The sequence below is a fragment of the Corvus cornix genome, chromosome 1 (assembly GCF_000738735.6).
Source record: "Corvus cornix cornix isolate S_Up_H32 chromosome 1, ASM73873v5, whole genome shotgun sequence".
In the NCBI taxonomy this organism is placed as follows: domain Eukaryota; kingdom Metazoa; phylum Chordata; class Aves; order Passeriformes; family Corvidae; genus Corvus; species Corvus cornix.
In genome coordinates, this window is record NC_046332.1 from 5,837,759 (window position 1) to 5,862,105 (window position 24,347).

The window sequence follows — 24,347 nt, forward strand, 5'->3', positions numbered from 1 at the left end:
TATTCTGTGTAGAAGACAAAAGGGTCTAGCGTGAATATGTTTCAAAACAGTGTGTGAAAGAGGATGTAACAGCATGGTAAGAAGAAATAGCATCATAAAGCTGCATTCCAGAATTTGTGCCAATGTCCCAAGCAATAATAAATAGGGTTTTGTGGGTGAGGGATGGTCACTGTATCCTTTTTATCATCTCTGAGAGAAATGAGCTGTTTCTGCAATTATCTTGCCTATTTCATCAACTTGAAACAACCTTTCATTCTAAATTTTAAGAATGGTTTTTGGCTGAAAGAAGAGGGCAGATTTGTGATTATCGAAATTGTGAAAAGACATAATATTTTATTAGCAGTCTTGGCAGCAGTACTCATGTATGCAAGCTGCAGCGCAATCGATGGTATTTGTTACAGTAAAATCTAATTAAAAATTAAACTAAGCTGATGGCATTCAAACTGCCATTGGAGAGGGGGGATTGGATTCTGTGCTTCTATAGGTCTCTTTGTACATATGTGTGCTTCTGCCTTTTTGTTCTGTGGCAGCCAAACAGCTTCTGCCTGAGCTCAGAAATGTGTTAGTCTGCAGTCAGTTTGTGTGCTGTTGTCAGACAGCAAGCACACAGCCTGGTCTTTGCCAGGGTTTTGTGTGATCCTCGATAACTTCTGTGATCCTGGATAACATCTCTGCCCAGGCATTTTCAGTGCTCAAGAACTGGAGCCCTGTTTTGCTCTGCAGTTTTATTCAGCACCATTGTATTGAAGATTTAGACATGCAAAATGGGGTTTATGTGAGTTTCCTAGATAAGAGCTAAATCAAAACAGCTAAACCACCTGCTGTTGGGGTTGCTCTAGTCTAGGTCACAGACGATGGCAGCAGTAAATCTCATGTTTCATTTCTGCATATGAAGAATGACAGCTCAGTACAGTGTTTTCCTGTACAATGTGTCAGTCTGGCATATAAATGCACTCCTCTTCTTGATGCGTACCTAAGGCTTGAGACAGGATTACAGAAGCTGAATAAAGAGCAGGATGTGCCATGGTTTGCTTTTACTGACACATGTGGCTTGTGCTAACTGTCAGCAGGGCTTAGAGAAAACTATCTTTTAAGTCAGGACTCTTGTACATACCTGGCAAGCCACCTGCTCTTCTGGAAATTAAGTTATTCTATGCAAGTTTCCATGCTGCCACTTCGCTGGGTTCAGTTCCTACAGTTTCAGCTGGATGTGATCAGCATATTATCCATTTCCTTCCCTGTTTTCTATAATATTTGTTTTGAAAAACATACCAGTCAGGGTGCAAGGTCTATTTCTTTGTGATGCTTATTCCTTCTTTTTGGTACTTAGCCGGAGAACACTAACCCAAATATATAAGCTGGTGAATTCCAAATAGTAAGCGAAGGTAAACTGTGTAGCAAAGGAAGTGAATTGGTAAAAGATAGATTGCTCAATCATTTTATGTAGATGCTTAACACACTTGTTTTTCTTAATTCAATTTTTTTTTTCTAAGTGTAAAGCTTAAAAGGAAAAAAAACCTCTTAAAATTTCTATGATTCTTATTAAATTCAAAAGACGTGGTAGTATCTGTAAGGTGGTTTGAACCTCATATCCCTATTTTCAGTATATGCAGAGATGCAAGAAAAAATAGTGATTCTATAGCTGGTGAAAAGTCTCCTCTAGACACTGGAAAAGTGAAGATTGACCAAAGACTTGGAACAGTTTTACACCGTGGATCTGAGGGAAAAATTGTAAAGAAATAGTGAAATAATACAGGCAATCTCTTTTACCACTATTTTTTTTTTTTTGAGTGCAGTGATTTGTTTGTCTCCACATCAGGGAAGTTTTCACACTACAGAATTCTTGAAGTGTTTTCATTCAGAGTGGGTTTGTGTTTACATTTTAATGTTTTCCTGTGCACTAGAAGATAATAATGATTGTAATAATTAGCAGTATGATTGGGAGCAGACATGGATTCAAATGGAGTTGAATGAAATTTTGGTGTAGCCTGAAATTTCTTTTCAGTGGAAACAAATTGAGTGAAATTCTTTCCTGGTGTCCCACAGGAGTATCTCCTGTGATTTTTGCATCCATTAAGGTGATTGGCAGCATTTTCAATCCCTTTTCCAATTATCTCTCCAAACACTTTGGAAAATTCAATTGCCTAAAGCTCCTTTCCTTCCCTGTCTCCGCCCCCCACCCTCTTCAATTATGGTACTCCTAATTTAAATAAGTTGAAGAAAGAAAAAAATACTTTGTACCATTTGCTATGGCAAGTGTAAGAGGTCAGATTCTTATGGAGAACAAACCAAATTTGGTGAAACTATGAAAATACTTTTCCAGTCATTTATGTCCTTCGATGATTTTACCAAAAGCTGTTATGGAGCGTAACATGCTGCTGTGCTCTCTTGCAGTTTGTCACAGTGGAGTGCACTGGCAGTTTCTTGTGCAAGGGATTGTTGTATTTATTTTGAGTTGAGAATTCAAAACTGTGATATTTTAGAGTTATTTACTTCATATACATACGAAGAGGAAGTTTTGTAGAGTGGTTTCCTCCCCCTCTCCCTGCAAGGAATTAATTTTGTGTAGACAAGCACACTAATAGTAACTGAAAAATTATTGTACATGTGGAGAAATCAGCTTTTTTTTTCGTTTTAATTGTGGGGGGACATGAAATTCATAACCTGTTAATGTCTGTTTTATTTCCCTACCAATCACCACCTTTTCGCCCTCCTTCCTGTCCACACCCTTGGTCAATATCTTAGCTGCAAAAATTGTGCATGGAAAAAGAGAACAGAGACCAATGGTAAATCTAAATATGTAAAAGCATTACAAAAGTGATGTCCTTGACGTTAAATCTACAAAAGAACCTCACTCAGTTTTCATATCATGCTGTTGCCCAGCATCCTGCCTAAGCCTATTACTGCTCCTACTTGCTGCCAGCATATTCATTAGCTCTTTAATCTTTTAATTCCTGTGTGAGAGAGAAATAATGTTTGGTTGTAATTATATATGTGCATGTGGGTTGTATGCCCATGCAACCCAAATTTTATTTCTTTTCTTCCTTGTGTTGTTGCTGTACTTCTTTTCCTTCATCTTTACAAAGGGCACCACGGTGCTACTCAGCAACCTTCTGATGCTGCCTTGGCATCGGGCAAACAGATGTGCAGTCTGGAGAAACACTTCTGAGGCTTTGGCAATTCATCTGGGAAGGTCCCTCACCTCAGGAGATGTTTCCATCCTGGATGTCCTGTTGTCTGATGGACACTGACAATCTGGAAGTCCTTGCCAAGAGATTGCTGCGTCCGCAGCTGGCAGGACACTGTGGGCCTGGGCAATTAACTAATTCCTCACTGGGGATGTGGGGAAAACAGCAGTGAGTGCAGAACTTCGGGCTAAAGAGCCCAGTCAGTGCTGTCTCTTGTGATCTGGCACCAGAGCTGGAGCATCGTAAGATGCAATCCCATGCATCTCTTTCTGGATTTAAAAGACTGGTCCTACAGAAGATAGTGAACCACCACTCCCAGTGGTCAGGAGCCAGCTGTTTTGTGATGGGCAAGTGTATTGTGGGACAAGTCCCATCAAAATCTCCAGAAGACATCCACAAGTCCACAGGGTTCAGCAAGTGTGTGGGAAGTGCTGACTACACCCTTACTCCTCATGGTTTCCTGAGTTGTGTACTGACATTGTCCGCATCTGGACACAGACATGACTCATGCTCTCATGGCTAACCAAATGGTCTTTTTTCTATTTAATTCTGAAATGCAATCAGGTTATGGTTGCCTTTCTGTGAGACATGATGCATATGACAATGTGCCAACAGGCTCCATGGCTGGATTTGAATGTTCCTTTACTGGCTGAGGTCTTCACAGCTTTCTCTCATGCAAAGATTAAAAACATCTATTTGGAAAGTGATTTTGCTGTGGCAGCCTCATGACAGCCCATTCCATTACTCAAAATCCCCTCTACTTCATTACAAAGAAAACACCTGCTTGGTAGGGAGTGAAGGCCAGAAATGTGATTGGGAGAATCTGGTAAGCAAAACTGTTCAAAGGAAAACTTTATTTCCTTCCAGAGCCAACATGATTCTCAGTGTGTGTGGAAGTGAATAGAGGTAGGGTGCAGGAGGTAATGGGATGTGTGAAGAGGGAGACGGGAAAAAGGAGTGCGAAGCAAACAGCCAAAACACAAACATTTCCACGGGTGCTACCATGGCCATTTTCAGAATCCAGCTGTTGTGGCTCCACTGTGCTCTGCACACGCTCCTGGACTGAGAACAGTGAGGGTCACAATTAAGAGTGCTCTGGTGCGAAGCTTTCTGGCGTTACCTCCAGCGTGGGAGACCACAAACCTCCATTAACCATGTCCATTTTAAAATGACCAACAGATGGCACCATCAGTCCCCTTTTCTCCCGTGGCTTAGAAACAAATCCTAATGCAAACCCCTGTCCAGAACTCTCTGCTGCTAAATCCAGTAATTGCTTTCTAATTAATATTTCATTTAAATTCCTAGTGTCTTATAATAGGGCTTAAAATCTGTGCACGCCCACATGTGCAATGAAACAAATTATGAGGATACGTATTCATAGTTTAACCTGCAATGTTCCTGCTACTGTATTAAATGACTCTTGATTTTTGAGGGGCTTCTAAGTCAATGCTGAATTTGAATAATTTAAGTAGAAAAGGCACAGATGCATAAAATAGTGAAGAGCTAAAATGCAGTTTGAAAATTGGAGTAACTGCATAAAAAGAATGCTGCACTGATTTCTGGAAACTCTACGTTTCTCTTTTCTCAGATTTATAGTAAATTTTTGTTGTATTCTGCAGCTTTAAGATACATCCTCAGGATCTGTAGGGAACTCCATCAACTGGTAAAAATTATAAATTATAGCAGCTACCTTCTCCTGTAGTATCTGAATTGCTAATTAGATTTTCAGAATGAGACACTGCTGAGGATATGTCAGGAATAAGAGCTGCCTGGACACAGAGAAAACAAGAAGTCTCAAGGAAAGAAAGTTCAGCATAAGATTTTAAAGAAAGCATTATATGCCTTTGAAAGGATGGACGCTAAGCCATGCTGACATCCAGCTTTGATTAGATACTGTGGAAGAGAGAGGCTGCTGAGGCTATGCTGTGTCTACCATCCCTGCAATACGAAGGGTTTTTTACTTCTGTTTAGGTGGAATTTTCTGTATTTCAACTTGTGCTACTGAGAGGTCTCTGCCTCCATCACTTCATTTATACATATTGATAATATCCCTCTTGAGCCTTCTGCAGCCTGAACAGTACCAGCTCTCACAGCCTCTCTTAATAGGAGAGATGCTCCAGTCCTTTGGTCATCTTTGCTGGACTTGACCCATATGTGGGGAGCACATATTTTTGTTCTGAAGGGCCAGCCATGGTATAAAGATGTTTATCAGCCTGAATACTTTGGACAGCCCAAGGTTGTCTTCCCTGCATGATCCATGTGTAACTTGTGCAAAACACCTCTAAAATACTACTACTGAATTGCTTGGCTTCACCAGCTGTTGTCCGATTATGCACAAAAATATGTGACTAAATAAAATGTCAGAAAAATTTGGCACCAGGATTTTTTTTTCCTCATAGGAGGATAGCAGTATTATTTAAAATTCCTTGTGGTGACTGAGTGCAAATATAAGTTTAACTTGCAGAGCACCAATGTAAACTCTGCTGTGAGGATGCAAAGAGCAGAGAGAGAGTCTAGTAGCAAATGTAAAGTGAACTTCCTTCACATTCAAGGCTTTTTTTCTTTTTTTCCTGGAGGTATTTTTATCACCACAGGTATTTCAGTTATGTTTTAATTAAGCTGTATGATTATAAGTGCTTGTCATTGAGGACATGTAGCTGGGTAATTAGAATGATAGTGTAAGGGATAATTAGAGAATATAAAAAGTAGCTAAAAATGAGTCAATTGTGATGCAGTTGAATTCTGCACAGCTGCTCTACTTTCCTTGCCCCACCTCATTGAGTGTTTAAGTCACTGTCTTGCTGTCCACTCACACTACATTTCTTTAAACTGGATTAGGGAACTGTTTAATGTGAAAACTTAATAAGATGGAAATCCAGCAGGGATGTGAATGCAGGGACAGCAACCAGAACACCATCCAAAGCCTCTCGTGGATCATAATGAAGTGTGTTCCACGACAGACAAATCTTTCTTCAGCAAAAGTGAAATAAATGTATTGTTCCATAATAAATCCTGTTTAGAGATCCCCAAGGCCTGTGTCAACATGCTGCTTAAGCATATGCTCAAATCCAGTCTGATTTCATGAAGCACTTAAGCTCTAGTAAGCTGGGTTATATGTAAGGAAAGGCTGCAAAATCAGAAACTGTTAATAAATACCAGTTTTATTAAGCAAAGATTTGTTAGCCCTTTGCCATTGATGTTTTGCTTAGGTAGGGTTTAATTAAAAATTATAGATATTTTGTTTGGCTTGGTTTTAAGCTGCTGGAAGTCATCAGTAATGTAGGAACAAAATAGTCTTCATTTTAAGTCTGATTTCAAAGACACAATGAAAGTTGATAAAATTTTTCCTCTAAGTCAACAGGGAGCAGAATCAGGCCTTTGAATTCTTAAAAGTTTTCCAGAAAGCCTTAGATTTCCTTCAGCATGCACATAATTATAATTTGAGTCTCTAACACCAATGAAGAGGTCCAAAAGGAGTGAATGTGAATCCAAATTTCTATGCAGAATTCTGAAACCCAACACTTCTTAATTATGCCACTCATGGAAGAAAAAGCTACGGGTCAGAGTGAAAGCTTCAGAAAAAGAAACACCATTTCTAATACCTAGAAAAAAATCCCAAAACAACCAAACTTTGCAACTCCCAGCATATTTTGTAGGTTTGTGAGGTGTCCTTGATTTTTATGTCATAGTTCTTTGCTTTAATTAGACCTTTTGAAAAGGAAAGAAGCCAGCAATTCTCTCATGTGCGCTCCTTTACTATTTGAGAATATGTTGGGAGAAAAAAGGTGCAGCTGGTCCTTTTCCTCTAAATCTAAAGGAAAGCTTTTGAGTTAAGGACTTGCTTTGTAACCCTAGGAAGGCAGTGGTAGCTTTCTGTTTAGCTTTGCTGGGTCTTACATGAACTTCATCTTCCATTGATTTATGGTGAGTAGAGATAATTCTATGGGATACAAAATATTGTATCCTAAATAGTGTGCTGGAACCTCACTATAAATTTGCTGTCCAAGATGTTTCCCTTTCATAATTAAATTTCAGTAGCTAGTTTTATTGCTGTTCCCAGGGATAAATCTTTGATCTGAGAGCTTTCACACTCTATATCTTTATTGCTCTCATTTTTATTACAGGTAAGGGATTATTTTTTTACTATCTCCTTCATGATCTTGACAGAAACTTAACATATATTGGTCTGTTCCTTCTAATTTATTCATTAAGTGAAGAAACCTTGTATTAATAAGCTTTTTACATATTGCCCCTTACTCCTATGTTCTCTTCATCTTATGTGCAGGTACCATCTGATTTTCTACAGAATTTTTAAGCTTGTTGGTCTCTGTTCTCTAGGACACCCATCATGCGGGGTGTATGACTGCTGTTATGACTAAAGGAATATGAGTGATGTCTTATATAGTAACAAAATCAAAAATTCTGGAAAGCAGAGTTTGTCAAGAATCAAGCTTGTGTTTCAGTTATAGCAGCAAACCCTGAACCCCCCTTTTGGAATTACTGTCTAGACCATATGGGGTTTTCTTGGAAGATAGAGAGGAAAAAGAAACTCTTTGGTATAGGACTTTTCCAGAGAAGAACTTGAGTGGCTGAAACATTTGTGAAAATGCCAGTGATAGCCTTGTCTTTAAAAATAAAATGAAGCTCTGGGTGTGAGAATTAGAACAGAAAATGAAAGTGATGCACAAGGATTATAAACAGCGTAAAATGTAATTGCAGCATTTAACATTTATGCTGTAATGTCATAAATGCCAGCCAATGGTGCCTTCAGCAGAGATTGAAAGGCTTCACTTCACCAGTGGGACGGGCATGAGTAGTAATAATTCCAGTTGTTCCTTGTGCACAGCTGTCCCAAGATCACTTTTGGCAAAAAGTCCTACCTTTGCTACCTTTGAAATTCTTCTTTTGGGATTTGTCAGAATGTTACCCAGGATTTATGTAAATTGGGGAGCCGAGGTGTTGCCATGGCAATCTCAGCTGTTTATAGCTTTTTTGATATACAAGCACCATTTGTTGTAGCACTGCTTCTAAAGATTTGAAGGTTTGTATTAGGAATGGATAAATACGTGATGGAGGGTTCTATCTTCCTGCTTTTACAGGAAGGGAAAAAATAAATGAAATCTGATTTCCCAAACGCCTTATGATTGTATATACAAAGGTCAGAGTGAAGCCTGGATTGCACCTTGAACCCTGCAAATTTGTGCATTAAAGTATGGTAATGTCCAAGTGTGTCAAACTCCTGGCCAGACTCTGTTGGGTTGGATCACATTTACGGAGCTAGAGACACTCCCTCTGGTGGCTCTTCTATCACTTGGCATTTCTACATTTTTAAAAGCTGTTTTTGGCATATTGTGGTGGATAAAACACTGACAAGTGTTTTGGAAATGCAGCAATGTATTTCAATTTACCTTCAGCCAGCAGTGATTAGTGGGCTCTATTACAGGTGCTTCGTTGATCATGCACAGACTTTATTGTAAATTTACCTACACATCTCAAACACAACCTTTGACCCCTGAAAAATCAATTTGGCCATCTCTTGACAGAGGCTGCTGACATTGCTGAAGTTTAGGAAAAGACTACCTTTCCCATCCTGAAGAAGTTAGATATATTATACATGTTTTTTCATCTTTTAGCAAAAAGAAAGCACTATGTTTATTTTATGTTGTGAAAGAAAGAGTGAAGAAGCTGTGTATCTTTTTGATTAGAATGTATTTTATTGTGTTTTATGATAGGGGAAAAAATATTGTTTCTAGAAGAAAGAAAACAAAACAAACCCGCCTGGGTTTCAGCAATAAGGGTTCTTAACATCATCTCTGTTAAAGAGCTTTGGAGCTGAGGGTTCTGTCCAGGCAAGGCATTTTTATTGACTGCCTGCAACAGTGACTGGGCATTTAGGAATATATAGGTCTTGAAAGGAGATTTTTCAGTATTTTGAAGTGGCAGTAGCATTTTCCTTTCCCCATTCCAAACAGTTGGATCCAGGATAATTAATATATTGTCTCTATGAGGTGTAACTTAAAAATAAAGTGTAACAGCTTATAGAACTCACAGGAAGGATATTTTCAGGGAGGTTCAAGTTACTTTGAAAGAAACCTTAATTTCCTATGCAAATGCAGGTGGTCTGGAAGCAGTTTCAGGGATCAGTTTTCTCTAATAAGTGGTAAAAACCCAATATCCAAAGTTGCCCAACTTTTGGGATAGATAGCCTTTGTAATCAGTTCAGTCTCCCTCTAGTGATTTGACTGTGATGACGTAAAAACTTTGATGCTGTCAACTTGTACTTTCTTTGTGGAAGCATTTATAAAACCAAATATTTTAAAACCCCTCAAACCTGTACGTGTTCTTTTCAGTTCTGATCACAAGTTTTGTGATTTGGGTGTTTTTCCTAAAGGCTCAACTACTGGAATTAATAAATTGCACTGAGAATGTTGTCTTTCATTAAAATTAAATACAGTAAGAGTATCTGCAGTCTGTCTTTGCAGAGGAACTCTTTAAATATTGAATTGGTTGTAGGCTGTTGATTCAAAAGTCAAAAGTGAAAAGTCAAAGCTAAAGAATCACAAATTTCATGACACTGAAACTTGTCTAAGAGTTTTGGAAGCCAGATTGCTGTTTTTCCTTGAATTTCAAAATAATGAGATTCAGAACAACTAAACAACATCTGCTGAAAATAAAAGCAAGTTATGTTTTCAGTGACCCAGAAATTAACTGCTCCAGAAAATGCTCTGGCTAGTTTAGAAAAAATTATTAACCAAAACTTAATTTCTTTCGTGTTTTCGATGATATTCCGTGGCTTTCCTTTCAGTCTTAATGAATGTGTATTTTTTTTGTTACCTGTGAAGCAACTGACAGTATTCCCAATTTAGGCTTTTCATGGGCTTTTCAGGTACTGCTAACTATGGCCATTCAAAAATTAGGTCTCATTTCTGCTCCCTTTCCTGAGGGAAATTGGTCACTTAGTCATACTATTATGATTTGAGAAACCAAAACCTGTTAGTCTTTAAAAGTCAGGGGGTTTTTTTTGGTTTTTTTTGGTTTTTTTCATTCCTTAGTGATGGAAACTTCCTTTTCATGCAGCAAGAAATACGTATTTCTTAATGTTCTTATTCAAACAGTTAAGTATCAAGAAGTTCCTATCTTGTTAGATTTCTTTAAAAAGTCAGGCCAGCCAGCAGCGATGTGCAGTTTCAATCTGTAGTCTGGTTTTCCTACTGTCCTGGGACAGCAAAATAATCTTTCTTTTTTTTTTTTGCACGAAACGTTGTTAGCCTGATGCAACCTCTGCATTCCTGATGGTGAAGGGCCATGAGGGGAAGCTGTGTCAGGAGCAGCTGAGGTCACTTGTTCTGTTCAGCCTGGAGAAGAGGAGACTGAGGGGAGACCTCATCACAGTCTGCAATTTCCTTGTGAAGGGAAGAGGAGGGGCAGGTATCGATCTCCTCACTCTGGTGACGAGGGACAGGATCCAAGGGATTGGCCTGAAGTTGTCGGGGAGGTTTAGCTTGGATATTAGGAAAATGTTTTTCACCCAGAGGGTGGTTGGGCACTGAACAGGCTCCTGAGGGACATGGTCACAACACCAAGCCTGACAGAGTTCAAGAAGTGTTTGGACAATGCTCTCAGGCACATGGTGTGACTCTTGGAGTGTCCTGTGCAGGGCCAGGAGTTGGACTCCATGATCCTCTTCCAACTTGGCATATTCTGTGATTCTTTGATCATGTCTGAGGCTCCTATGTCATGTTTTCAGTCTATTGGTTGATGTTAACAAATTTTGACAAAAGGTCAGATGTTTCAGGTATATTTACAGTTTCCAGCTTAGCTTAACCTCAAGAAAGATGTGGGCTGTTCCTGGAGAGAAGAGGCCATGCATTGCTGCTTCCTCCCTTACACTGCTCTCACAATCCTGTGGCTGTGGTCACCAGAGCCACCTGATAATCTGGGTCAAAATGAATCATTTCTAGGCCAGGCCAACTCAGACATGGATAAATAAACTGACCATGTGGCCACAAAGTTCTTGTCAGTGTCAGCAAGCAAGTAAGAGCGAGTTGTTGGGGAGAGTGGCAGGGAGGAGGATAGGGAGTTGGGGATTACCTGGTTCATTAACAACTGGTTGTTAGATTGAACCACAAGTCTTTACAGGGTCAGGCTTCCTTCGTTCTGATTTACACACAAATTTACTTGTTTTTCAGTTTTGTGCACCATAATGGGAGCAAAGATGTAGAGAGGGCTAGGGAAGCATCTCCAAGTGCAAACTTCCCCCTTGTGGACTATAACAGGGAGATTAATTTTTATTGTTCCTTTTTCTATTATCTTCACATTTTCACGTGGGACCAGCTCAGTGAGACTCGTGTCAAAAGAGTAAGTTGCTCTGAACTGATGGCCTATTGTGCTTCAAGAAGGAAGGACAGTGTGGAGGAGGGATGAGCAAGGAAAAACTATAAAAATACCTTGTGCCTCAATCTTATGTGGATTTTCCTTTAAGCATGCTGTAGGCAGCATAGAAGAGAAATGTTTCCTTGATGCTCAGTGTATAACTATGGGCACAAAAGCAGCCTAATTTAATTAAACAGGTTAACAAATTCATTCAGACTAACGTTAGTGATTTAAACATTTAGCTTGGTTTTCCAAAAGGCTCTTAGAGCACTTGTGGAAATTGAACAGTCTCTGTAGTTTCACAGATTGTAGAGACACTTCAGGTTCAATTTTGATTTAATAAGTCTTCCAGCAAAATGATAGCAGTAGAGTAGCAGAAGAATTGCCTTACAAGGTGCCTTTCACTGATAACAAAGCATAAGCAGCCCTGACTTGCCTTATATAGGGATGTTAAATTTCCTTGTCCTGTAAAGAGCTCCAGGTCATCAACCTCCATAGAAACAAATGTGTACTTCCACTGCCTGAGTCCTCCTGTGAAAGGAGACCTCAGAGGGCAATTGTAGAGTTTTTCCTTATATTTAAGCACTCAGAATCTATCTCACAATAAAAACACATTCAAACTGATCCATTGTGGAAACTTCCAGACTGGAAGAACATAGCTTTTGAGGTGCAGGTTGCCTTTTTAAAATGATGTTTTATATTCCTTCAATTTTTTTTCTTTTAAAAAGGAAAAAAAATCCCAATAACTGAAGTGATATTCATGTAGGTCACTGAAGAAATCATTCTGAGTCATTGATACCTGTGGAATTTGGAATTTGATAGTCCTATACCTATTGTGGGAAATTTATGCGTATTTTTGTGGAGGTCCCCAAGCAAAGATCTATCAGCCTTGCCCATGATAGATATTTGCCTTGATAAATATTAGCCTTGCCCACACTACCTTTGTTGTTTTGTTTTCTTAACTAGATCTGAGCCTACTGAAAGCAGCTGCCTAAAGGTAGAGGTGAAGACCAAGGGTATTTCTGTTCCATTGCCTTGTTGTAGTTGAGGGTGAGGTTGATAAATTCAGCTTAGCAAGCAGGCTTCTTTGCTTGTGCACTGCTGGGAAGTATCCACACTAAACTGCTGCACTGAAGACAAACATTTCTATAATTTGCACGTTGATTGCTGTTAACAAGTGCCACATACAACTCCTCCTGTTTCGTGTGATCTCAGAATCCACCTGTACTCTCTTGTTCCCACGGTGCTTAATGCTGTTTCAGAACTTTCCTAGGGAATTTATTGTGGTCACAGATATTTGTGCATAAGTTTTAAATCTATTTATGGCTATGTGTTGCTCTTAAAGTATTTGGAATTAATATCTGCCATTTGTTAAATAGTAACTAACTCCAAAAACATTTTTGCTGTTGCATATCTGAGTGTTGCAAAGCAAATGAGAAAAAGTTTACATGTGTTGTCTTAAAGACAAATAAAAAAGAGAGAATTTCAAATATTCTTTTCTACTACTGCTGATGAGTAACACATGTTCTGTGTTTTCAAAACCCTGCACTTCAGAAAAGTAAGAGATCCCTATCTTCTAAAAGTCACATGCTTTGATTTAATGAATAAGCAGAATACACAGCACACATTGGTGAAAACCCAAGTGCTGAGAGGACACGCAAGGAGGTGAAACAACCTCTGTATAAAACTTAGCCACTTAGTAGCAATTACATACTGTGTTAAGTAATTTATTAAGGCTCTTCTTGCATATCTGATGTCTGAAAACAGCAGACTGATCTGGGTCCTTGTGTGAAACATGGAAGCGTCCATGTGCAAAGTTACAGAGGGACTTTTGAGTTAGTTTAGGCTTGTGCTTATGTGTTTCACTGGATTTGACTTTTGGTTTTTGAAGGTTCAGAGGTAATTGATTTTGTTGTCTTTAATAAGCTGTATGAGGAGACAGAATGAAGACTAAAAGAATATGACAAATGTATCAAGAAGTTAAATAATTATTCTTAATGTTATCATGAATATATGCCTAAACTACTCTTCCACTGCTTCTAAGACTTATCCATTACTACTGAAGGGACATTTTTGTACAGCATCTTTTACAGTAGATGTTCTTCTCATTTGACTCTCAATAACTTTTTCTCTTGATTTCATCTGTTATTCAGAGGCTGATTTAAAAACCTAATTCTTCTAAAGCTGTTCATCCAAAATTAGCATTAGAAATTGCTTTTTTTTTAAGAATCAAATTAACTTTTTGCATCATTTTTCTGTACTTTTTCTCAGTACAAAAGAGATGAAGGTACTGGAGAGAATCCAGTAAAAGGCAACTAACTAGAATGATTAAGGAGGTGGAGTACCTCTCCCATGAGGAAAGGCTGAGAAAGCTGGGGCTGTTCAGCCTGGAGAAGAGATGGTGTGGGGGATCTCATACATGGTTTATACACTGATATTTATTATCTGCAGGGGGGAGGTAGAGAAGGTGGATCCATGCTCTTTTGAGTGGTGCCCAGGGTCAGGACAAATGCAATGAGCACAAACTGCAACACAAGAGATTCCTCCTGAGCATTGATTCACTGGGAAGGTGACTGAGCAGTGTCTCAGGTTTCCCAGAGAGGTTGTGGAATATCCATCCTTGGTGGTGTTCAGAAGCTGTCTGGACCTGGGCCTGGCCAACCAGGTGGCCCTTCTTGGGTGATGAACTCTGAAAGTCACTTCCAACCTTGACCATTCTGTGATACTTCTTCTGTGCCTGTACTTTCGTGCCCTTGTTATAAGTTGAAGTAAAAGCAAATCCTGCACTAATTCACATTTAATCAGTGCCAGTGCAATTCCCTTGACCTCCTGCATGGTGACAAGCACACTGATAGCAAAAGCTTGATTTTCTTTGTGGTATCTCTTGGACTTACGTGGTATACCCTTGAAAATACTAATGAGCTGGATAATAACAGTGTTTGGATCAGATCTCTGAAATTTGGTCACCTAGCATTAGTTACTTGATTGCAAAGACAACAAGTAATAGGTCAACTGATAATTCTAAAATGGACTTCAAAATGATTGCTGAATAGAGCAAAACTATGTCTGCAATTACTTGTGTGTGTAAAATTTTGTATCAAAAAATATACATGATGAAAGCCAGACCTTTTAAAAATACTGTGAATTGGATGGCTGTTGCACTAGAAATGAGGGGTCCTTAATGCAGAGTGTTGTATGGAGAAGAGGAAGTATAACTCACTCTGTCAAGCATTCTGATTTGCAGGTTCCTGTTCTATTATAATTAAGGGATAGGAGTAATAAATAGAAGGACAGCATTTCGTGAAGCAAATAAGATAGAAGAATGAATATATCACTTTTACTTCTTCCATAACTTCTCCTCGATTTATTTCTGCCATTTTTTTTTTTGAGTGATTGTTAGTGTTGATCACACTCTAGCTCAGACCTGATAAAATAATAAAGATAATATTGTTCCCATAGGTGCTATTGCTACTTCCATATCACAGACATCACTAAAGAATTCCAGCTCTTTTTTTTTTTTTTTCCCTGTTAATAATGATTAAGGCACAAGGATTTTGGAGTGGAGGGAGAAAGAAATCGGGAGGAGGTTGCCAATGTTACCTTACCTTTGTTTAAGCGTTTTGCATACCTCCAGTTTGCTCAAAGATAATTGAGAGGAAGAGATGTGGGGGACTGACTGAGACAGAGAAAATAAAGACAGATAACATTTTCAGATGGACTATGTGTATTTATAAGTGAGAAGGCAGGGCAGGTATAATCTTAGACTAAGGTTTTTTGATGAATGAACACATTTGAGGCATCAGGGGTGATACTGAGTTATATAAACATGCTATGCATACAAGGACTTCATTATACAATATGGAAACAGTCTCTTGAAAGACATAAATGGTGCAAAATTTTAGGATCCTATTTTGTATTCAGTGCTTTCACTCCAGTGACGTTACTCTCTACGTCCAATATACTGATTTTATACCAACAGCTCACATCCCTATTTCAGGTTTCTGGCTGTAGGTCTTATCATGACGACAACTCTGCCAAACTATTCAGGTATTGCATGTACAGAAAACAATGGGCTTTATTGGTAGTTATTCCCCACCAGCTGAATGTACAGCATGTTGGATATCTACCTACTCCTCCTAAATGAATACGTTGAAAGAGTTATATCCAGAATATATTTTTTGCCCTCCTCTGCTGACAAATTGTTTAGCTGGCTGCTCGTCATAGCAAGCTGTCAGCCATATGGATGCCATTCAGCCATTTTTCCTCCTTGGAATGCTGTTGAGCAGGGCCCACACAGCCAAATGTCCTCTAGTCCTGCGATTCAGAGTGACTCAATAGAGCCGAGAGAAAGGCCACAATTTTCTCAAGTGGCAGCAGGCACCTGTGTCTCTGCTTTACTCATCTTCCTGTCAAAAAAAAAAAATTCCGAAGAACCCTCATGTACATGAATTTAAGTTCTTTCTGCTGGGCTGCACAGTTACATAGCTGTCTGCTTTACTGATGTAGCTTTGCAGCTGTAACAGATGAGTAATATTAGATAAGATGGATGAAAAAAGAATAAGAAGAGTATGGCAGTTTGCAATAACCTTGGCCATGTTGCAACACAGAGGGGAAAAATAAAACATGTGAAAGTTGTCAGCTGGTGTGGAGATGCTGTTATTAAAATAGAAATAGGATGGAAAAATCATGGCTCAGATGAGCTACTAAGGGATATTCAAGCAGCCATAAAAATGTGCAGCTATATTCCAATAAGTGTTAGTCTACCATTAGACTTCCTAACAGTAGTAGCTGTTAACCACCAAAACCTGCATAGGAACGTTTTCCTAAAAGTGTCATCATTGGCTTCATTATGTAGAAATGCCCAGGGAAGCTGCCTATGATGGCTTTTTATGCCCCAAGTTTAAAGAGGACAAAAGAACCTGTACTGTGTCCCTTTTACTTTGATATCATGGTCCTGTGTGCTTAGAGCTTTAGATTCTGGGGGATAAAGGGAAAGAATGAAATATAATTTTGAATTTTCCTATTAGATTGACATTTTCTGACAAGGTCCAATGCAAAGAGAAACACCAACCCCAGTTTGGTCCCTAATCCTGGATCACATGGTTGGTCTAAACCCTGTTTGGGTTTTGGCCATCCGTTGGCCTCCCTCATGACAATAAGAATATTTTAAACCTTTCCAAATGATCATGGTTTTTGTTAGCTGCCCACACTTTGCCATGGTTACGTGAAGAAGTAACTCCGTGACACATGGTTGGCATTTCTTGCATTTGTTTGTTTGTTCAAGCTCCAGGAGGGTTATCAGTGATCTACATCCGAGAGAGGAGGCTTGAGTTTACATCCCTCCAGCCCCCGGGCTGTTAATTTTAACAAAGCTGCCAGAGTTTGCACGTTGGATGTGTTTGGGGCGTGCCAGAGTGGGGGTGGTATCAAGGGGGATGTGCTGCCAAACAGCAGGTGAAGGTGGCTTCACTGCCATGGGAACCAGATCTCCTGAGGGGAAGGGGGCAGATCTGGTGTGTTGGGGAGGGAGCACAGAGACATGCTGTGTGGTAGCTGTATTTATTGTTAGAATTGTTTGTGGCATGGAAATGTCACCGATACAGGCTCTGGCTTGGAGAGGGCTGGCAGTGACCTTGGTTTAAAGTGTTTCCAGCTCTGCGTTGGCCAGGATGACCCTCACTAAGTTCCTGGCTGAAACCTTTTCCTCTGATACATAATTATGTTAAAATTGGTGACCTTGTGGATATACATTCTTGACAGCGGTTTTCATCCTTTGAGCGTTTCATTGGTGGATCCTGCTGAAAAACTAAGCAGATGGTTTTGGTTCTCATGAAAATTAAGATCAGATCAAAGGCCGAGCGTTTGTGGTGTCCCCAGACCATGCTTTTGTTGTCCTGTAGCTCCCAAACCAAAATGCCTTTCTGATCATCTTTAGTCTGACCCTTTCAGTTTCTTGAGTATTTGGATTTGGTACAGGAAGGTTATACACATGGTTATAGACATGACTTATCCACACTGCAATAAAAGATGCAAAGAGTCAACCTAAGTAATGTTTTTATTTATGATTCTAATCAATCAAGAAGACTAAAATCAAATAATAGTTATAAACTTGCCTTGCATTTGCACCGATATGATCATTTCTCTGAGGGGAAGTGGATTTCCTCTCTCTTGTAGCCATTAAAGATGTCAATTGCAAGAGAGTACAAAGCCTGTATTTCCTAAGGGAAATATTCTATGGGAAATATTATGAACATGAATAATTTTTAAAGAAATTGTGAAATACAGTAGATGCCTTTGGCCTTTTTTTATCACTTAATTTTATTAGAAAATTGTGAATGGCCATTGAGAATCACCAATAAGAGCATTTACCATTGAAAGAGTATTAGCTTGACTTAGTTTCCACACGGTTACATCCTCATGCAAAAGAGAATTCCATGCAAATGTAGAAAAAACATTAAAAAATAACATCAGATTTCTAAAACTTTAAAAAGTGTTCTTGAATTGCAACTTTTTTGCTCTGCTTCTACACCAGAGGAAACATTACATATGATTAGTAAACAGACATATTGTAGTTACTGTATTTGTCCATTTTTTGAATTGACAACCTCTTACTACAGTTTTCAGAGTAAAAAAGAAAAGTGAATCCTGCTGAACTAATTTACCAATTAGCTCATAAAGTTGTATGAGATGGGTATTGAAATAATTGCGTTGAAGGAATGTTCTTTACACCTGCAAGTGAAGCAACTGCTGCCAAAACCTCAAAAATATCCCTTCAATAAACTTTCAATCTGCTTAATAGCTTTTCCCATTGATGCTGTGATTTAGCCTATTACACAAAAATGAACTGCTCAAGACATTAAATTTAAGTCATGTTTTGAGAATTTTAATAAGTTGTTGTAAAGTTAGAGCTTAATGTACATTGTCCTGCTTTAAATTTAATTTGAAATAGACTTGTTCTATAAGAAATATGAAAGAACATTGTGTTTTTTTTAAATTAATTTATACAGGTTTTGGAATGCTGACTTATCTGGCTTTGCACTTCATTATGTCTGTGGATTTCAAATGGCATTAGACTGGGCCTTGTGTATCCCCTAAAACAGACTTTTCAGTGAATGTTTGTATCTATGAAAATACAGATAAAGTCCTTGTTAAAAGGAGGAAATTATTTTCAGGTTTTTAGTGGGGCTAATAAGACCACAGTATTGCTTTCCAAGTTACAAGGAAGAGTTTTTCAGCCAAGGACACAACTGAAAGCTAAGGACCTATGGCAAAATTATCTGATTTTACTTGGCATTTGTTTAACTGTTGTGTGTATTGCTGAAGGCCATTAACTCTGACAAGAAATGTCAAATAAACCAGTAATAAATCAAAACAGGAGATAGAATGCAGTTCTCTTTCCTTTTTTCATTCTTTGGCAAGGTGAGGAGGGGTTTATAGACTATTGAAATTCAAAGGATTGCTCACATATGGAAAAATATGTTTTAATTGGGACAATTCTGTAAACTTAAGCCTCTCAATGTGTTACGGAAGTTGTTCCTAATTACATATTTTAGTGGTGTCTAATCAGTAGTATTGTGCAGTCTTTTGTGTATGACCAGCAGTAACTATTTCTTTTTTAATTTCCCCCCTTTCTCTAGTTCTATAATACAGTAAAACATGTGGCATGAGGAGATATATATATATCTGAAGCATGTGCTGTTTCAAATATAGTACGTTTCCTTGCTAGAGACAGACCTTAAAAACTGAAATTCTGGTCAGTAAGTGGACTTGCATTTATAAATCCTGAAGCTTATTTGTGGCTTCACTGGATGATGGCCACTTTACATCAAAGAGAATTAATTTTTTTGATTACTAAATGTATTTTTTTAAATTACTTGTTACCTTTTGTTGCCCTGCTTTGCTTTAGCAAAATAAATCTGTTCATCCAAGGACTAGAATAAGTGTATAGAAGTGGACTTTGTTTCAAATCCCTCTTTACCAAGGTGGCTGTGAGATTCAGTACAGGATAATTCACAGCTTTCCCAGTATTTTTTTCATAAAGAGAAACTTCCATATCAAATTAGAAAAGATGAAGGAAAATGTATGCCATGGTTTTCACAACTGCTTAAAAATCATCAGCATTTTTAATCTGCTAATGAGATCCTGAATATTTAAAAGCCAGAGAGGAAAGATTAGTACTGGTGGAACAGTTCAAACAAAGGTAAGAAGTTTTGGAATCTTGAAAAGCCATCCCAATCTCTAAGCAGAGCAAAACATCAACTTTATTTAAAATGCAAAAATAAAGGGAATTCTTTAACATTTATTGATGTAGTAAAGCTCCATGGGAGCTTTGACTCATTTGCGTGTGCATTTTAATGGTGTTTGGGGCTTTTTTGTGCCAAAAAAAGGGAAATGCACAGTAGTGTAATATGGTGAATGTTGGAAAAAATAGAAAATCAAAGTCATATTTAGCTGAATATAGAATAATAGACTCTACAAACGTCAATTAATAATATCATGTCAGTTTATGTTGTGGTTTGTTCCATTTTTTGGACTCTTACTCTTCACTAAGCAATCATACATTTTTACCTCAGCTATGTCATCTCTTTTCATGTTGATAAATTCATGCAGTCATCTAAATAATTTTTAAATTTTCACTTTTGTTTAAAATTGCTGATAAATAGTGGGGAAAAAATCTCAAAGAAAACATTTTATTTCTAAACAGCCAATTCTGTTAATACATAGTTTTCATCATATATTTCCATTTGTTTTTAATTACTAAGTACATTTTCCTGAAAATTACCAACCTTTGTGAGTGGAAGGTTCCTCTGCTCCTGCTGCTTCTTTCTTTCACACACACATCCTTCCCTGTTTCTGGCAACCAGACTATCTTTACAGCAGCACATGGTAACACTGCAAACTCTGAACACTGGCTTCAGTGAGCAACAAGAAGCTTTAGAGCAATGTGAAGCCTGGATCAAACCTTGAGGTAGTGTAAACTGATTCAGTTCTGACTGGAGCCCGATGTTCAGGTTGCCACTATCTGAGCATCTTATCTGTGTATGCATCTTCCCATAAAGGTCTGCAAAAACCATTGAGAGGTGAAAACTGAGATTACATAGTGGTGGAATCTCTGTAAATAATAAAATTTCAAGCTTTCCATGCAGCATTCCTTTGGCTTTTGTGGTCGACTTTGTACATATATTATAAATATAACGAGCTTATAAGATGGGTTTCAATGAGAGCAGTATCTGTATTGCATGAAGTAACAGTAGTTTTATCAGGACTGGATGAAGTCTTCATCTAAACAGGAATGCTGCTCAGCTGCATAGTAGTTACCATGTCAGATGTGAGGGAAAAGTGTATTTCACTCAACAGTGCTAGTAAGGCTGGAAGGGAGAATTAGAGCATCTTCATTCATCTATAAGTAATATTTTCCACTTAACTTTATTCATGGTTTATCTTCCATTTCAGACTTTAAGATGGCATTAGTACAGCTTTCTCCCAAAATTGAAAAAAAAAAGTAAGGCAGGAAAATATACTCTACACTAAGTCTTTCTTTTGAATATATTCCTTCCTTAGGAACTGTGCTAATATACTATAATTTTCAGGACAACATGTTAGACAATGTTAGGCAGCCAGCTTCCCAAATTGTTTCCCCTGCTGTGGCACAGATCTTGTCCCTGTCTTCCAATCTGTTTGTGGGACAATCCTGTGAGCTGGATTAAAGTAAAATAAAAATTAAAGTAAAATTAAATGCATTAAAACAAAGCAGAAAGATGATTTGAAATTGTCACCTCACCAAATACTGCCCTGCCACAAACTGACCATGCTTCAATGGATATGGGAATCTCATTTAGCCAAAGAGTACCAGTAAAGGACAATTCAGGAGAGACCAGCCACATCAAGCTCTTTTATTCTTTATCAGCATCCAGTTAATTTGTATCAAAAGCTGGCTAGATAGCTGGGAGTGTCGGGAAGCCTGTATGCTAATTGCCTTTAAAAATAAATGCATCAGAGCCACTGGGGCATTTCTGTTGTGGTTTTAGATTATTCATATAAATTATGAGGTTATCAAATGCGAATGTGAAATTGTCAGGCATATGCTCAGATATCATCTTCCTAAGCTGTGCAATTACTCAGGGTGTCATCTCAGTCTTCAAGCAACCAGAAACTTCTGTTTCTACATAAAACATCATCAAGGTATTATAAAGCCTTTGGCAATAGAACACAATTAAAATACCTCAAGCAGGGAAACCCATTAATATAAAACAGGCGAAGTTCAAGAAAAATAGTTCAGGAGTGCCTCTTTGACAGTGACAGGAGCACAGAGCTCTTGCAGATTAAATCACCCTGCTGAGAAGCTGGGGTCTCTGCATTGTAATGTCTCCACTAGGATGCCCAAGCTGCTATGCTGAGAGATAATTTGGACACCTCTGTGCCACACCTCAGTGCCTACAGGCACAGTCCTCCTTTTGTGAGTTCAAATCCATACCAAGGCAGGAACAGTCCAGCACAATACAGATGTTTATGTTACCAGCTTCAACTGCAGGTGGGTTAGACTGTCCTGTTCTCCTCCTGACTCCCTCTGGCCCCGTGGCTGAGTCCTTACAGCCCATCCGTATGGGCACAATCAGTTCGAGCTGCTTGGATGGAACCTGCCTCTGTTTGGGAACTCAGTGAACTTATTATGGGGCCAAATCTGCTCCAATGTGTTCTGCAGGACCAATAAAACCAAGGAAACCTCCCCCCAGCCCACAATTAATCATATCCTTTGAGATCAAGAATTCTCTGTCAACACACCAAGTTACAAAAACAAATTATACAGGTGGCTTCTTAGCACTTGTGCAGTGCTTTTACAGAAATCCTCTAATGTTTTCATCTTTTCAGCATGAAAAAAATGAGATACACTGCACCATAGTCAATCAAATTTCCTTGTAGACACTTTGCTAAGCTATCTTCATAGATGGTTTTTGAAAATAACAGTTAAAATAGTTCAGAATAGTCACACAGAAAAATTATGTGCTGGACACTTTCACTTCACTGTAACTATATTTACACAATGTAGAGTTTACATTATGCACATAAAGAAAACATCTGTATTCTCTAATTCTAGAAGCTTTAATAAACACCAGCTTTGAACCATGACTTTCTATCCACACAATCCCAGTGAACACAATTGAGAGATATTTCCCTGTGCTACCTTTCTGATGTCCCACATGGGACTTGACCCCAAACAAGTACCTCTGTGCAGATAAAGGTGGGGCCTGGATACAGTTACTTTTTAAACTCTACCGAATTGCCAGCTGTGAGGATTTCTTGATGGCAACATCCCATCTTTGGCAAGAGAACAATTTATTTCATGTAATCATGTACAGAGCTAACAGATGAGAATAGCTCTCAGTCACTGCTTGCATGGCCTGTCCTTGAAAGCATCATCAATTTTCACTTCTTTAATACATCATTACTGAGTTACTCATATCTCAATTAATGTACTGAGACCTTAAAAAATGGTGGACCATGTCTTTTGTCCCACTGTCATCCCACCTGATGACACTCTACTTTTCAAGGAGGCAGCATCTCTTCCCACCACAGTGGTCATGAAGGGGTAGAGCTATCAGTGGTGCAGCCCAGATGTACATCCTACAGTTTTTTCCAGGCAAGTAGAGCTACATATCCTTGTCCAGTGAAATTTTATCTTCTAACTTGGCATTTTGCCTTTCATTTTTTCTGCTGGGGGGACTGTCTGCTATGGGCAATCCAGTTATTTTTGAAAATGATCAATCTGGCAATAATAATTATACCCATAAAGCTTCACTGTGCTAGCCTCTATCATTAACTGAAAAATATGTTTTCATATGTAAAGGTATGATTCTCTGTACCAGGTGCTTTAATGAAATCTGCATGTAATATGTTCTATGCTTCCATTTCAGAAATTTTTATGATTTGCTCAAGTACTTAGCCAGGGTCTCTGGGATGATTTATTAGCTGGTTAAAATTCAAAAGTGTAATTTCCTTTAAGTGGTTACATACTTTCTCATTAATACCTGTACAACCATCACCATAGATACTACGCACCAGATGACACTTGCCAAAAATCATCTTGTCCCCTGTATCATGACCTGGCATCCTGCAGGCTCCAGACTTGCTCCATGGTAAATGCTCTGGAAGCTGCCTCTCCCATCATGATTCCTTGTGCCCCTGACTGAGGTCTCATGCCCTGCAAACTGGTTTTTAGTGGTCACTGTACAGGTTTTGGTTCTCTGAAATTCATCAAGTAATTCCTACTCATCCATTCCTACATAGACGCTTTTTATTTGCAAAGTGTGAAGACTGACTTGATAAATAAGTTGTATAATAAATGAATGCTTGAAATGATATGGCAACGATTTGAATGGCTCAAAACTTCTCTCATGATTTGTATGCAATCTATGTGGGAAATGGCATTTACTGCTTCAGTGAAGAAGGTTTCTGTTTGCTCAAAGGCTCTCACTGTTCCAAAGTAAATTCAGGGAAAGAAATTCAGCTTCCAGCATGTTTCTAGAAATCTGTATTTGTTATGCTCCTGTGTCTTCTTTATCATGTACCACTCCTTTATAGAGCCCTTGTCTTGCAGGTTTCCCTTTCAAAGCTGGAGACCAGACTGCCTGCAGCAATGAAATTCTCTGGTTCCTAACCTGAGCAGGGACAGAGGTAAGGAGGGGAAAAGATGTTTCTGGGTAATCTCTGTGAATTATAAATTTTTTTGTAAACATTCTGGGTTTGGATTGACTGAAATCTGTTGCTTTGGTTGGAATTTGTTTGACT

General features: G+C 38.6%; 1 protein-coding gene across 1 annotated transcript in view; it reads left to right on the forward strand.

Annotated features, from left to right (window-relative positions):
• Positions 1-24,347, forward strand: part of POU1F1 (POU class 1 homeobox 1) — a 101,661-nt gene that overhangs the window by 57,048 nt on the left and 20,266 nt on the right. Inside the window, exon 11 of the transcript XR_005602491.1 lies at positions 24,157-24,233. The gene's annotated coding sequence lies outside the window, so the exon portion shown is untranslated. The remainder of the gene's footprint in view (positions 1-24,156; positions 24,234-24,347) is intronic.